The 13922-nt window shown below is 42.8% G+C and overlaps 1 long non-coding RNA gene across 1 annotated transcript; it reads left to right on the top strand.

Annotated features, from left to right (window-relative positions):
* Positions 1-11230: 11230 nt before the first annotated feature.
* Positions 11231-13582, top strand: LOC139442611 (uncharacterized). Its single transcript, XR_011651698.1, has 3 exons — positions 11231-11272; positions 12033-12124; positions 13417-13582. It is a non-coding gene; the product is annotated as an uncharacterized lncRNA (long non-coding RNA).
* The last annotated feature ends 340 nt before the right edge of the window (positions 13583-13922 follow it).

The following is a 13922-nucleotide window of genomic DNA, read 5'->3' as shown; positions in this document are numbered from 1 at the left end:
GGACATTACATCCTTGTTCTCGCCTTCATATACATCGCCCGGTGGTCTAAGTCGTCGCTATTCCATGTGCAGAGTTGCGTCCCTTGGGCACGCCGAAAACCTAAGTGGGTTCGAATACCCGTTCGCCCCGATTATGTTACTAGTTTTGTCAGCACCATTCCTGTGCTCGTGGGTTTCACCAAAGTGGTAACTTCTGGTACCTCTATCACTTCGGGAATTCCTCCCACATCAAGCTGACACGGCGTGATATAACTGGATTACTGTTAAACGGCATGAAACCCAACTCACTCACTCACTCTTATCTTTGTATGATTGTAGCAATGAGTATTGGATGGTCACAATGCGTGTCCGGCATGATATGTTTTCGTGATATGGTGTCCTGACGGCGAGGATCGTTTCTCGTGCTTTTAACCACAGAACAGCCAAGCCAAGACTCAACTATTTCCAGGCTAGCGTCACAGCTGTAACACTGCTGACATCTGCGTAAAACAACATTCACTCACCCACTCTTCTGTACGTGAAGAAAAGAGGTGCAGCTGCATTCCTCCCCAAAACGAAACAAAACAAGTAAACAAGACAAATATATAGATATACCACGTGAAGATCGGGCTAGAATAGATCTTCAGCAACCTATGCTTGTCCTAAGAGGATCGGGTGCTCAGGATCGCTGACTTGGTTGATGCATGTCATCGTATCCAAATGCGTTGATCGATGCTCATGATGTTAATCACTGGATTGTCTGGCCCAGATTATATATTTACCGCCGTCATATAGCTGGAATATTTCTGTGTACAGCGTTAAACAACAATCAAAACAATCTACAGTAAACTACGGTTATAACGAACTCAAAGGGACCACTAATTTTAGTTCGTTATAACCGTAGTTCGTTATAAGCATATATACAGCATAACTACAGCAAATAGTCGGGATAAAAAAGGAAGTTCGTTATAGCCGTCACTTCGTTATAAGCGTGTTCGTTATAAACGTAGTTTACTGTATATCAATAGAAGAACCAAACCTAGCCTTGCTCCAATTGGATATACAGTAATTCTATCCTTATAATAGGCAAGTCCAGATAAGCTGACATTATAAGGACGCGAGTCTTTAGTAGGGACAACATGTTCTTAGTATTTCTATAATCTAGGAATTATGATTGAAACTTATAACCATTGCCTAAGAGACTTGTGCAAGTCTGTCCCAATCCCATGACTTCAGTGGCTACCAACTAGTCAAGACGCAAACGACATTGACCAAGGGCAGATAATTCGTGTGAATGTTTTGCTTTTATCAAACGTCCCTAATTGTCCGCGACAAGAAGGAAGATTAGTGTTATCATCTGCAGTTAAGTATTTCCGACCTTAATGTGTTTGCTGCGGGTTACCTATGGAGTCGACTGAGTGGTAGACTTAGCCGTCGCAGCATGACGGGTCGGATTAGGTACGGGGAGGTCACGTGGTGGGAGATACCGTGGTCGACGATGTCGCTATGTCGTTGACAACGAGGTTTACACCCTGGTGGTGTTTGTAGCAACGTCGGTATCCTGGCTATCAGACAGCGATATTCTCACTTTCGAGAGCAAAGAAGCCAACAGCGTTGCCCCATGTGATTCCACGGAAGATCAAAGTTTGCCTTTTGCTGAGACAGTCCCTCAAGCCGCTTCAGCCCCTACTCGTGCGTGACAGGCTCACCGTCTGCACGAACCCTACTTAGCGGCGCAAACTTAGCGATATAAATGAGAGATGAGATGAGGGGTCGGGCACCCAGCCCAGGGGTCAGGCACCTGTGGTGTCGCCCCCACATGGCTCGCAACGACTTTGTCGCCTGTGCTATATTAATTAAGGAACTTTTGGAAGGTTGCACAGCAAGGTCATCGCCAACGGAGGCTGTGGGTAGTCTAATGGTTAACGCGTTCGCTCGTCACGCCGAAGGCCCGGGTTTTATTTCTCAAAAGGTACAATGTTAAACCCATTTCTGGTTTCTCACGTTGGTGGAATATTAAAAAAAGCGAGGTGGAACATCACTCATCGTCACCTGTGAAGATCAGGGTTAGAATTGGTCTTCAGCAACCCATGCTTGTCGTAAGAGGCGACTAACGGGATCGGGTGATCATGACTCGCTGACTTTGTTGATGCATGACATCGTATCCCAATTGCATAGATCGATGTTCATTTCTGGTTCTGATTCGAGTATTTGCGAACGATCGTCGAGTGTTCAATAACAAACAAACTCCCATCCATCGTCATTACTCTCACACAGGAGAGATTGGGTAGCCTTGTGGTTAAAGTGTTCGTTTGTCACGCAGAAGACCTGGGTTCGATTCCCCAAATGGGTATATTGTGTTAAGCACATTTCTGGGTTATGGCTGGAATACTGCGAAAAGCGGCGTAAAACCACACTCACTCACTAGTCTCACAAATTGCCATTATTCCTACTATGCATGTGATTAAAGGCTACAAAACGGACTGGGTGCTGGCTGTCTTAGTGTATCATCGTACCCCAAAAAACCTTCACTCGCGATACATTTAACTTGATTCAAGATATCTGTCATATTCGACGGGGTGTATATGAGACTATTTCATTGACATAAATACATATTTTGGGGCATGTCAAAATAGACTACCGTTATCTTTAGTATACATACGAAACGTCATGCCAAAACACGTTACCAGTCATAGCCGTTCCCTTATTACTTTTCATCAGTATATAAGCTCATATGAACCTCATTGAACCCCCCATGGTATTACGCCGCTTTCAGCTATTCCAGATTTCCAGCAATTGTACTTCGGGTAGCCTTGCTCCAAGGCTGTACTGACTGGTAAGTCCATTGATGTTTAGTAATTATTTCCTTATTATAGGCAAGTCTAGATAAACCGACAATACAAGACGCCAGTCTCTTATAGGGACAACTTGTTTATATAATCCAGAAATTAAGATTTAAATGAATAATTCTAGCCTTAGAGACTTGTGCAAGTCTATACTTCGGGCAGCCGAATCGGGCCTCATACATTGTAAATCATAAGGTTGAAATACACAAGTCCGTCAGTACTTAATCTGAGGACCGTTTAGCAAGTTGTTGATAAGAGCGTAGAGTGTTGTTTCGTCCCCGGCCGCGTCCTGCCCACATTCCCCGCCCCCACCCCTCATGTCCGTCCCACCCCACTGTCCCTTCGTCCTCTCCCACACATATGTTACCCCATGAATGACGAGGTTTTGTTTGGGTGGCACGACAGTAATGGGGGACAGCGTCTAATCCAGTCTGTCATTCACCGCAGCATGTTTCGCCATAACCGATATCCACTCACTAACGCTCTCTCACAACTCAAATATTTCCCCAGTGAGTAAGAAACACGGAGATGTATATGCAAACAGCCCTCTTTTTATGCGCATGTTGAGCGACCCCTTTAGGAGATTTATACCCCGCTCCCCTCACCCCAGCGTTACCCGACGAGTGTGTCAGGTTTGGGAGATTATGTGTTATGTACTGTGTTGAGGTTGGTCATATGGTGCCCTGTTTACTGATTCTGGTGGCGAGACGTAATCTTCAACAGATAGCAGTCGGATTATAGCAAAGGTCATGTCGAAGTGGGTATTATAAAGTTCATTTTATTCAAGGGACACAGCAAGCCATACAAGCAGGTAATCGGTTATATCGTGCTGCACCACACTGTGTTTGTAAATAACGCCCATTTAAACTACATTACATCGTAGAAGGTAGTTTTAAATAAGTTAAACATCACATGAGTGAGTGAGTGAGTGGTTGAGTGAGTGGTTGAGTGAGTGGTTGAGTGTGTGGTTGAGTGAGTGGTTGAGTGAGTGGTTGAGTGTGTGGTTGAGTGAGTGGTTGAGTGAGTGGTTGAGTGTGTGGTTGAGTGTGTGCTTGAGTGAGTGGTTGAGTGTGTGATTGAGTGGTTGAGTGAGTGATTGAGTGGTTGAGTGAGTGAGTGAGTGCTGACGGCATCACATGCCTGATGACGCGATTGCGTACAAGCCCCTCCACACCCACCAACTCTCATTAAACGGCACCTCCACCACACCATCAAATCCTACCCACCTCTACTCACTCCATGTCCCTACTACTCCATAACTGAACGCAGCTTACTCAATGGCCCCAGCACCTCGCCCCGCCCACCTCAACTCCACTACTACGTACAACTCTTGATTCCCCCAATCCCGTTCCCGATCCACCCCACAAATCTCAACCCTACCGACCTGGCATTTTGGGCCCAAAATCCGTAATCGAAAACAATGTCTGGCCTTAGTGTAGATAGAAAAGTTCTTCCCGGGCCGTTCATACATAGGTACTATTTAAGTCTCAAAGTCTCTCGCTGGTGGAATTTAGCCCCGACGATAGTATAAGCCTGTCAATTATCGAGACGTGTAACTGCAACTCAATTATCGCTTAGTAGATTCTTACAAAGGTGGAGCTTGCCCGAAGGGGAATAGTCTCTATAAGACTTGTAGTAAATTACACAAGATGACTGGTTCTATGATCAGCAACCGTTGCCCGCCATGGCGGCGTTTACGTGACGAAGTCTATCAGACCGCCCATGTCGCCAGACGTGAGTCGGTCAAGACTACTCAGAATGGCCGAGTTTACACGCTTGCTTGACCACACCAACAAAGGACCTATGACCCTTGACTTCCTAAGCTTAATAGAAAGGACCGTTTGACCGCAAGTGGACAACAGAACCGTGGCCTAGACCGCCAAAGGGTAGTGTTAGAACATTAGGATTTGTTTGTCCTGGGAGGATGTCAACATAGCCTGGGCCGGTTGCAGTGGTCGGGCGACAATGTCCGTGTATGGTGAATGAACTCGTCTCTGTCTGTGGCCACTGTGTAAAGAAGAACAAGTGATAACAGACCATGATCATATCCCCTGGGGGCAGTCCTGGGGGTATCCAGTCCAACTGTCACCCTCCCACTTCACAAGGTCCATGGTAACTCGAGCAGGCTGCCCGTCGCTGACCACTACCCCGCGTAACCTGACCGCCATGTCATTATATTCGGTAACTGGATCTCGATTTCGGTGGAGAAATTCAAACCAATTTTTCTATTATTCCAGAAATTTGATCGATTTCTCAAGGGTGTTCTTTAGATTATATTTTACATTAAACATGATGTCATTTTATCTCGATCTTTCAAAACAAAATGACACGCATTGGATGCTGATAGGATTCCAAAAGGGTAATTTAAAATTACAATAACCAGTCGGATTTTATTTCTGGTGGAAGGGATATTGCGTTACCATACATGGAGATCTTATCGTCGCGAACACAGATGAATTCGAACTACCGTATTTCCTCTATTAGACTATTAGGGATTTCCAAAACACGTCGACCACTAATTGGCGCCGGGTAATACGCTCTGTTCAAAATAGAAGCCGGGTCTCCAATATTGTGACATGTTGATGATTAATGATGACTGTTTCCTACAGATGTACTCGTACCAATTCGGTAAGCATAAAACAGAACAGATAATACAGGGAATACGGTATTTTATTGACAATTAAGTTAAACAGGGAAAACAGGCCCAAATAGGCTTACAAGAACGACTACTATAGTTTCAGTGTATAGATATTAACCAGAATTAGTGATGGGTAAATCATCATTTTCATCAGGAAATAATATGATGGATGTCAGACAAACAGCTTCATCATGAAGGCTTTCTATTAAGAAAGACTCGTATTCATAGCGTACATAGCCCGTAACTATCTGTAGTTAACATTCGTCGACTGAGTCATGTTTAAAGATAATAACGAAGAGAAAAATGAAAGCATTTAAAAGTATAATGCCACGCCCTACATCGTTTTCCGGAAGGTCGGTGAGCTCCGAACGGAGTATAATGAGATGGCAGAGGGGTGAATACAGAATACAGATTCTTGCATAGTTTCGTCTAACGCTGGCGCCAGTACGAAGATAATTACTGACAAAATAATCTCTTATTTTTCCGTTTCATATTTTGCTCGTGCATGCATGCACACCTGTTGCCGTACCAAGCGGTGCCAAGGGGCTGTGCCTGACAGACGGGGTGCAAACATCCGCGCCTGTATACAAATGTTTAGTTTTTTTCTCATGCTGTGTTATTTTGTGGTTATGCTGTTTTCAAGGTTTCTGTGACGTTCGCACAATAAAACCCGCAAAAAACAATATGGAGGTGACGTCATTTCAGATTGTGACGTCATGGTTGACGGTCACGCTTTTAAGCCCCGGTTACACTATCAAAAACTTTGATTAAAAACTTGGTTAAAGAAATGTTTTCTTGGTCCAAGTTGGGCTGTTTACACTCATGAACGTTTTTGACAGACCGTCAAAGTTTTGGCGTGAATTATATTTCCAAGATGGATGCTACTGACAAAGAATGTTTTGCTGTTGTCATGTGTATTTTGTGTATTGTCATGTTGAGAAGGCGTTGTTGGGGTAGGCAAGGGCATATCTGGTCCTGAAAATAGCTGCTCGTTGTTGAACCAGATCAATTAATTCTTCCAACATCTCGCCAGTCCAAAATAGTTGGCTCGTTTTGACGTGACTCTGTGCACTTCCGGTTGAACAGGGGTAAATGTTCCTTGCTTTCTGATTGGCTAAACTAAATCAACGTCATCAAACTTTGATCAAAGTTTCACGAGAAAATAGGATCGGTTTCTTTTCAATCAAAGTCAATACGGCAAATAACACGCGTCATAAAACAATACTCACTCATGCACTGATCAGTGAGTACGCAGTCATAGTACTAATATCACTTTGTTGTCCGGACCGTGATTACCCGAGAACACTGACACAATAATCGTTCTTTGCAAACTAACGTTTCTCCATATACCAAGAATCACGAAGATTGCGATAACAGGGATACTTCATTCTGTCTTAGTTGATGCATGACATAGTATATTGCGTAGATAGATGCTCATGATATCAATCACTGGATCCAGTGGATCTGGTACAGATTATGTACAGATCGCCGTCATATAGCTGGAATATTGCTGAGTTCGGCGTTAAACAAAAAAACAAAACAAACAAAACCTCAAACAGCTGCAATTCTAGTTTACGACAAGGGTTTTAACAAATGGTTAAAGAATAATTTAGTATGTCTGTCTGTAAATAATGATTTTAATTGTTTGTATTTACGTTCGAAATTTCAAAACCAAAATAATATTTTCATGTTTTTTTTCTGACCGTTTTTTATTGTTCCTTGCTTAAAATGCACAAAACTGACAACTTGGCATAAATGATATTAAATATAAGTATGTAATTATCTATCATTATCTATGCACCTAGTAGCATAATAACTCTCATCATATCCTTGGCCAGGATATTGAAATATTGATATCTCCATCATAAGAGGGTGAATTCAGTGGCTGGTCAGCGTCCGGCTGGGGTCAGGTAAAGTAGGCGATAGATTGCATTACAGGTGAGTGTTCCAGGTGAGACCAGGTAGACCTACCTGAAACATCACAGGTGCATTACAGGTGAATGTTCCAGGTGAGACCAGGTAGACCTACCTGAAACATCTCAGGTGCATTACAGGTGAATGTTCCAGGTGAGGCCAGGTAGACCTACCTGAGACATCAGAGGCTGAGTGAATTTGTAAATGACGTCGTTAATCACCTGTTGATGATCAAAGGTTAACTTGCGACGGTGTAGATGGCCAGGAATGCGTTGTGGCCTCGGACAGGGGTCATTTTCACGTGATCTGGTTGATGAGAGAGGCGGACATGCCAACACAGTGGAGTCGGGAAACACTAGCTTCTGGCGTCGTCTAACAAACTTACTCAGATATCTGATACAACGTGTGGATACAAGCCAACATGTTCTATCTTTCTTTTGTAAATTTATCTCAAAGGGATAAGCTTATCTTCTTTATGCAAGGGAGCGATCTTTGTGAGCCACTGGTGGAACGCCGCTCTGGACTAAAATGTTACGTCATTTGAAAATGCGTTTTGGGCTTCGCCGTATTAATATTAAACTAAGTTTAAGTGGGTGAGTTGGGTTTAACGCCGCTTTGAACAGTATTCCAATTCTTGTGTCAGCTTGGTGTGGGAGGAAAGCCCAAAGTGATGCAGGTCTTGGACTTTTACCATTTCGGTGAAACGCACGAGCACGCGTATGGTGCTGACAAACCTAGAAACATAATAAGGGCGAAACGGGAGTTGAACGCTCGATCGGCGACTAACGGGATCGGGTGGTCAGGCTCGATGACTTGGTTGATGCATGTAATCGTTTCCCAATTACGTGGATCGAGGCTCATGATGTCAAATACTGGATTTTCTGGTCCAGACTCGATTATTTACAGACCGCCGTCATATAGCTGGACTATTGCTGAGTGCGTCGTTAAACAACAAACAAACAAACAATGTTTCCGGCATGCCCAAGGGACGCAACTCTGCACATCGAATAGCGATGCCTTTGACGACTGGGACAACCGTGCTCCCAAAGGTTTAAACTCGACAGGGATGTTTGCATTGAATCATATTTGATAATACGTTTTGTATACTGCAATGTACAAGATGCCATACAAATGTGACCTTTATGAACAATATGTTAGCATGTGAACTGTACACACTCATTACAGCACGCCATTTCTTTTTCTAAGAGTGTCAACATGTCCGTACGAAGGCTGGTCAGAAAGTTCTAAGCCTGACTAACTTTCAACTATGAGCCATAACAAAGTGAACTAGTCAATGTAGTACATTGTTTGAATAGTTCGTTGCAACTGTATTTAGTCTGTTGAGGCCGTTTGTATATTAGTGACAGCCAGTTGAACGTGATAGAGGTCCAAATGGACACAGAAATGGAAAAGAACGAGTACCGAGCAGTCATCAAGTTTTTGACTTCAGAGAAAAGGGGTCCCCAAGATATTCATGACCGCGTGTCACAAGTGTATATGGATAAGTACCCTAGCTATTTCACTGTTACACGTTGGAGAGCTTTGTTTAAGACTGGGAGAACAAGCCTTGATGATGACCCTAAGTCGTGGAAAGCGCTGTGACGACAACGATGACCTCAAAGGTGCCGTGAATGGGTTTTTCAGGGTGAAAACGTTTTCTTCGATAACGACTGGAATTGAAAAGCTTCACTATCGGTATGAGAAGTGTATTAAAAAGCATGGAGACTATGTTGAAAACTAAATCTGAAAACACTTTCACAATTGTTGGTTTTGTTTGTTAGTGTCAGCACTTTTTGGGCAGCCCTCGTATAACGGCCTTATACAACTTATACCGACAAATTTGAATTATTTTCTAGGTCTTTCAAAAAAGCTGAAATGGATTTTTGAATGTTTACAGATATGTGTTTCAAGTTTAATATCAACCGTGTGACAGGTTTCTGTGTACAGTCCTTCTAAAACATAAGTGACATCATACACATTAATGCGGTAACTATGACGATAATAATAAATTTATGAATCGCCAGGCTCCAATTCGCGTATTTGTAGCGGGCTATTACCTTGGTGAGTTAGTTTTAGTCAAATCTCCTTTCAGTTACCTTCGGGGCGGTCGGGTAGCCTAGTGGTTAAAGCGTTCGCCCGTCACGCCGAAGACCCGGGTTCGATTCCCGACATGGGTACAATGTGTGAAGCCTATTTCTGGTGTCCCCCGCCGTGACATTGCTGGAATATTGCTAACAGCAGCGTAAAACCATACTTACTCACTCACTCAGTTACCTTCACAGTATATAATCCAATCACCATACAAGGAACAAAGAATTTTCAGGTACATTATCATCTCCCCCTACCGGGTACCCATTCATTGCTCGGTGAAACACATGCACTTTTCAATTGAGGTAATCTTGCACACGGGGCACCACGTGTTTAACATTCTGTGTTAAATAACCCGACTGCATATTTATACAAACTGTATCTAGTAACGCAGGAAAGTAATTAACTTGGACATTCAATTATCTCAATGAATAACATTTCGGAGATTGTTTGCGTTGCTTTTCCACCACGTCCAACATCCCGTGTCTATATCATCAGGCGAAACTCTCCCTCGTATACAACACGTGCAACTGGCTTAAAAAATTACAAAAATCCAATTTTCCGGCAAATACGTGTTATTTTACGAAGCGTGAAAAAGAACCGTTATGTTTGAAAATGTTTCTTTTAATTTATTTCCAGGCAATTTTTTCCCACTTACACACAGCTGACTGAATTTCGATATATTTGAAATCAGCACTTTTTAAAGTCAAAGCTTTCAAGAGCTTATGTATACTCTCCAATCTATTTCACATAAATATTTGGTTTCCGTATTCAGGTTCCGGCAAGCTTGGCGGTAATTAACAGAGAAGAGATTCAGAGACGTGAAGCAGATCGTTTCGCTACTGCAGTGGAGCTTAAATCACATCCATATGAGACGTGGCCTAACACAATTAACACATATAAAACACAATAACACATGAAGAGACCTGGTCTCACAAGGAAAATGTCAGAGAACAGAAGGGCATACTATATCGGCGGCTTGCTCCCGGGGCAGGGCAGACTAGCATACAGACGCGCCAGTTATATTGAGGACTATGCCATTATAGAAACAATGGCAATAAATGCTCTCGCAGACAAATAAATACCGGAGAATTGGCCACATCTGGGCAGTTTTGCCAAAACAGTGGAACCATTTCCGTAACGCCAGAGCTCGGAGGAAACCCCCTCTCGACAGAGAGAGGTCGGGAGGGGAAGACTGAGCGACGTATATCGACTGTTTGACGCGATCTCGGACATTCCTGATTGTCGGTAACCCCTTCCCCTCCAAGATGGCGCAATGCCCGCCAAGTCTGCTATAATCCCTTAAACATGTCACACACAGTGTTAGACCGTACAAATATAAGCATTTGTCAAGCGACAAACCTTTAAGAAAATATGTTAAATATTTAAAACTATTTATCGACGGGTACGCATTTATAAACGGCGTTTTATCTCAGGGCGGTTAAAGGTAGTTGTGTATTTAAAAAAAAAATTAAGTGGCGGTCATTTTGGCATAGTGTTGATCATACAAATATAAGTATTTTAGCGAGCGAACCTTTTAGAAGATATGTGGAATGTTTAAACAATTCATCGATTGGTATGCATTTTTGAACAAAGTTTTATCTCCTGACTGATAAAGGTTGTCAAATGTTGTGTTTTTCAGAGGGAATAATTTTGGCAACATCGGTGTTCCTTATGATGTAATCATACCTCGTCGATAACAACAGACAATCAGCTTCTTGTAGTCTGAGAACCAAAGGCTGTTCTGCCATTGGGTTTCAAGACCGGAGACGAAGACAGACGATCGGGCGGCGCGTACATTGATTAGGTAAACACATGTTACAGCATATTGCCCGTGGGGAGAGGGGTCGGGGAAAGCGCGCATCCCCTCCCCCAGGATGGGCATTAGGTCGTGACGTAACCCCATAACACGAGTTCGTGTTTCTTTGTTCGGCCCCTTTCATGTTGGGACGTCGGAAACGCATGGATGCAAAGTATCGCTGGAATAGCAACGAGTTTCCTTACATAACTGGCGGCTATTGATTGTAAAGTTACGCCTGTTTTGGAGTATCGCTGTTCAAATGCTATGAAAATAGTGTGTATGGTAAGGTTTTGTTTCTGTTTCAAAGCAGTTATATTTGAAACGAACGACCCGTAAGTAGAAGGACAGATGGATTCCTGTGAATGATTGACAATGACGAGGTCTTCGTCTCAGCAACAGGGGGTTTTATCGCTTCGTCGTCGTTGTCGTTTCTGGTAAAAACAACCACCAATAGTTTAAACCTGTACAGTGAAGCCTGGGGCTTTTACATGCATCTAACGAAGGCGTGGATGCATGTTCCTGTGTTCTTATAAACTTGAAAGTTGGATTTGATCAAAACATTACAAACGTTATCAGAGCGTTACTTGTCTGAAAACAGTCGCCGAAACACTACAAACTTAAGGTACAAGCTTTGATAAGCCTCCCGTATCTGATACATCACCCTCGAATAACCATTTCTTGTTTGTTTAATTGTTGCCCAACATCAAACATGGGTGTGTACCTTCTTGGGCCCGCCAGTTTATTTTGAACAAATAAAACATGTCAGGCTACAGGGCATAAACAAGTCCTTCGTCGGATATATTTGTCAGCTCTAAGGAACTACCGAGTGTGTTTGAAAAGAAAAGAAAACACCCTACGGTAAATGTATATTTGTTTTATTTGATATCTCCTAATGTAGTAGTTTGTCCCTGGTTGTGAAATCACAATTTTAACAACATTCTAAACAAGGAGGCCACAATTTTGTCGAAAATGTCAAACTATTCTATTGATGTAAGCTAACAGGCGTAAAAGCAACCGTGCTGTATGCAGAGGTTAGATACATGACCGACGCGCCTGTTTATTAGTCGCTATCTTCCCCGAGGCATACATGCATTTGCCGTGCGTGTATTTCAACTTTCAGAATAGGTAATTATTTTACGGGCGCTTCAATGACAATGACTAAATATAAATGTTTGTTTGTTGTTTAAAGCCGCGTATGACGGCGGTCTGGACCAGACAGTCTAGTGTTTGACAACATGAGCATCGATCTAATGCATTGGGATATGACATGCATCAACCAAATCAGCGAACCTGACCATCTGATCCAGTTAGTCGCCTCTTACGGCAAGCATGGGTTGCTGAACACAAACTCTAACCCGGATCTTCACGGGTTTATATTAAAAAAAATGTTAGTATATGATTCATGTAAAACCAGTGAATGAGAGAAAAGTATATCACATTATCACAACTGAATATGAACATGGGTGATTTTGAATCGTGAAGTGTTTTCCTTTTGACTAATGGCATATACAAATATGCTGGACCCATTCGCCACAGTGCCTGCGTTTTGAGTCCGATTCAAATGACACGTCGCTAAAAATAGCCCTCTTGTCCCATTACATCCACGTGTGAGATACATTCTCGAGAAAATCAACGATAACAGTGTTGGAGATGGTATGAATCATAATAAGATGAGATATGTACGATACGCTTGATAGTTGAAGGTCGTGGAACCCTGAGAATGACATTGTAACCAGGACATCCAGAGTTGTTCCCCTTAGAACATACTTGTTTTCTACTTTCGGTACCGGAACAAGCCGAGATGGTCCGTGCGATTAAACTCGATGCGAGAACCATATACTCAAATTGTGTGACCCTCCTCTAGTCATGACTGATAGTGTGGTGCTGTTTCTATAGCGGTCAGTATTCCAACTCACTCACTCTGAGAGCGGGTATTCGTTTTTTAAGAACATTGGCATAATTGAACAACCAGCATTCCCATAGGTTATACGCTGTGCTCAAACCTATGTCAAACACTTTTATTTAGATTTGACGAGAGGCTTTCACAGAGTCGTAAGAAGAAGAAGAGCAACAACAACAACAACAACAACACTAGTTCGTTATTATTACCCCGGTCAATGGATCAGTGTGCATTTGATTTTCATTCTCAGCTTCCTGGGGAGTATACAAGCCAAGCTGCTCACGAGGCGCCAGAGGGTTTAACAGTCACCATCTGATCCTACCGGGAGCCAATTCACTGAGGCATATTTCGAACAAAGTCTCTAGTGCAAGGAGACATCACCTGTGCTGCAGTGTGGAGGTCAAGAAACCCTCAGAAGTGAAGCTGCCGAACACGGTGAACCATCCAACTATTCTCCGCCGTATTTAATTCGCAGTTGATATGCACATTCCTGTGGGGATAAGTGCCTATGTTAATTTCATAGCTACGCTATCTAATGAAATAATAACCTTTCTTTTTACTGATATCAATAAATAATTCGAAAACGTGATCCCAATCAGGATTCCATAGGGCTTCACTACCAAAATGCTCATGGCAAAACTCATTGTCAACGAAGCGTCGTAAAATATATACCTTTTACACGTGAAAAGCGCGTTTTGATCATGAAAAAGTACAGTAGGCTAATTTTACACCTAACATCTCAGCCAGTCCCCAATT

This window comes from Haliotis cracherodii, unplaced genomic scaffold (assembly GCF_022045235.1).
Source record: "Haliotis cracherodii isolate W230 unplaced genomic scaffold, xgHalCrac1.p SCAF_5, whole genome shotgun sequence".
NCBI classification, from domain to species: Eukaryota; Metazoa; Mollusca; class Gastropoda; order Lepetellida; family Haliotidae; genus Haliotis; species Haliotis cracherodii.
This window is presented reverse-complemented; position numbering and strand designations above follow the sequence as displayed.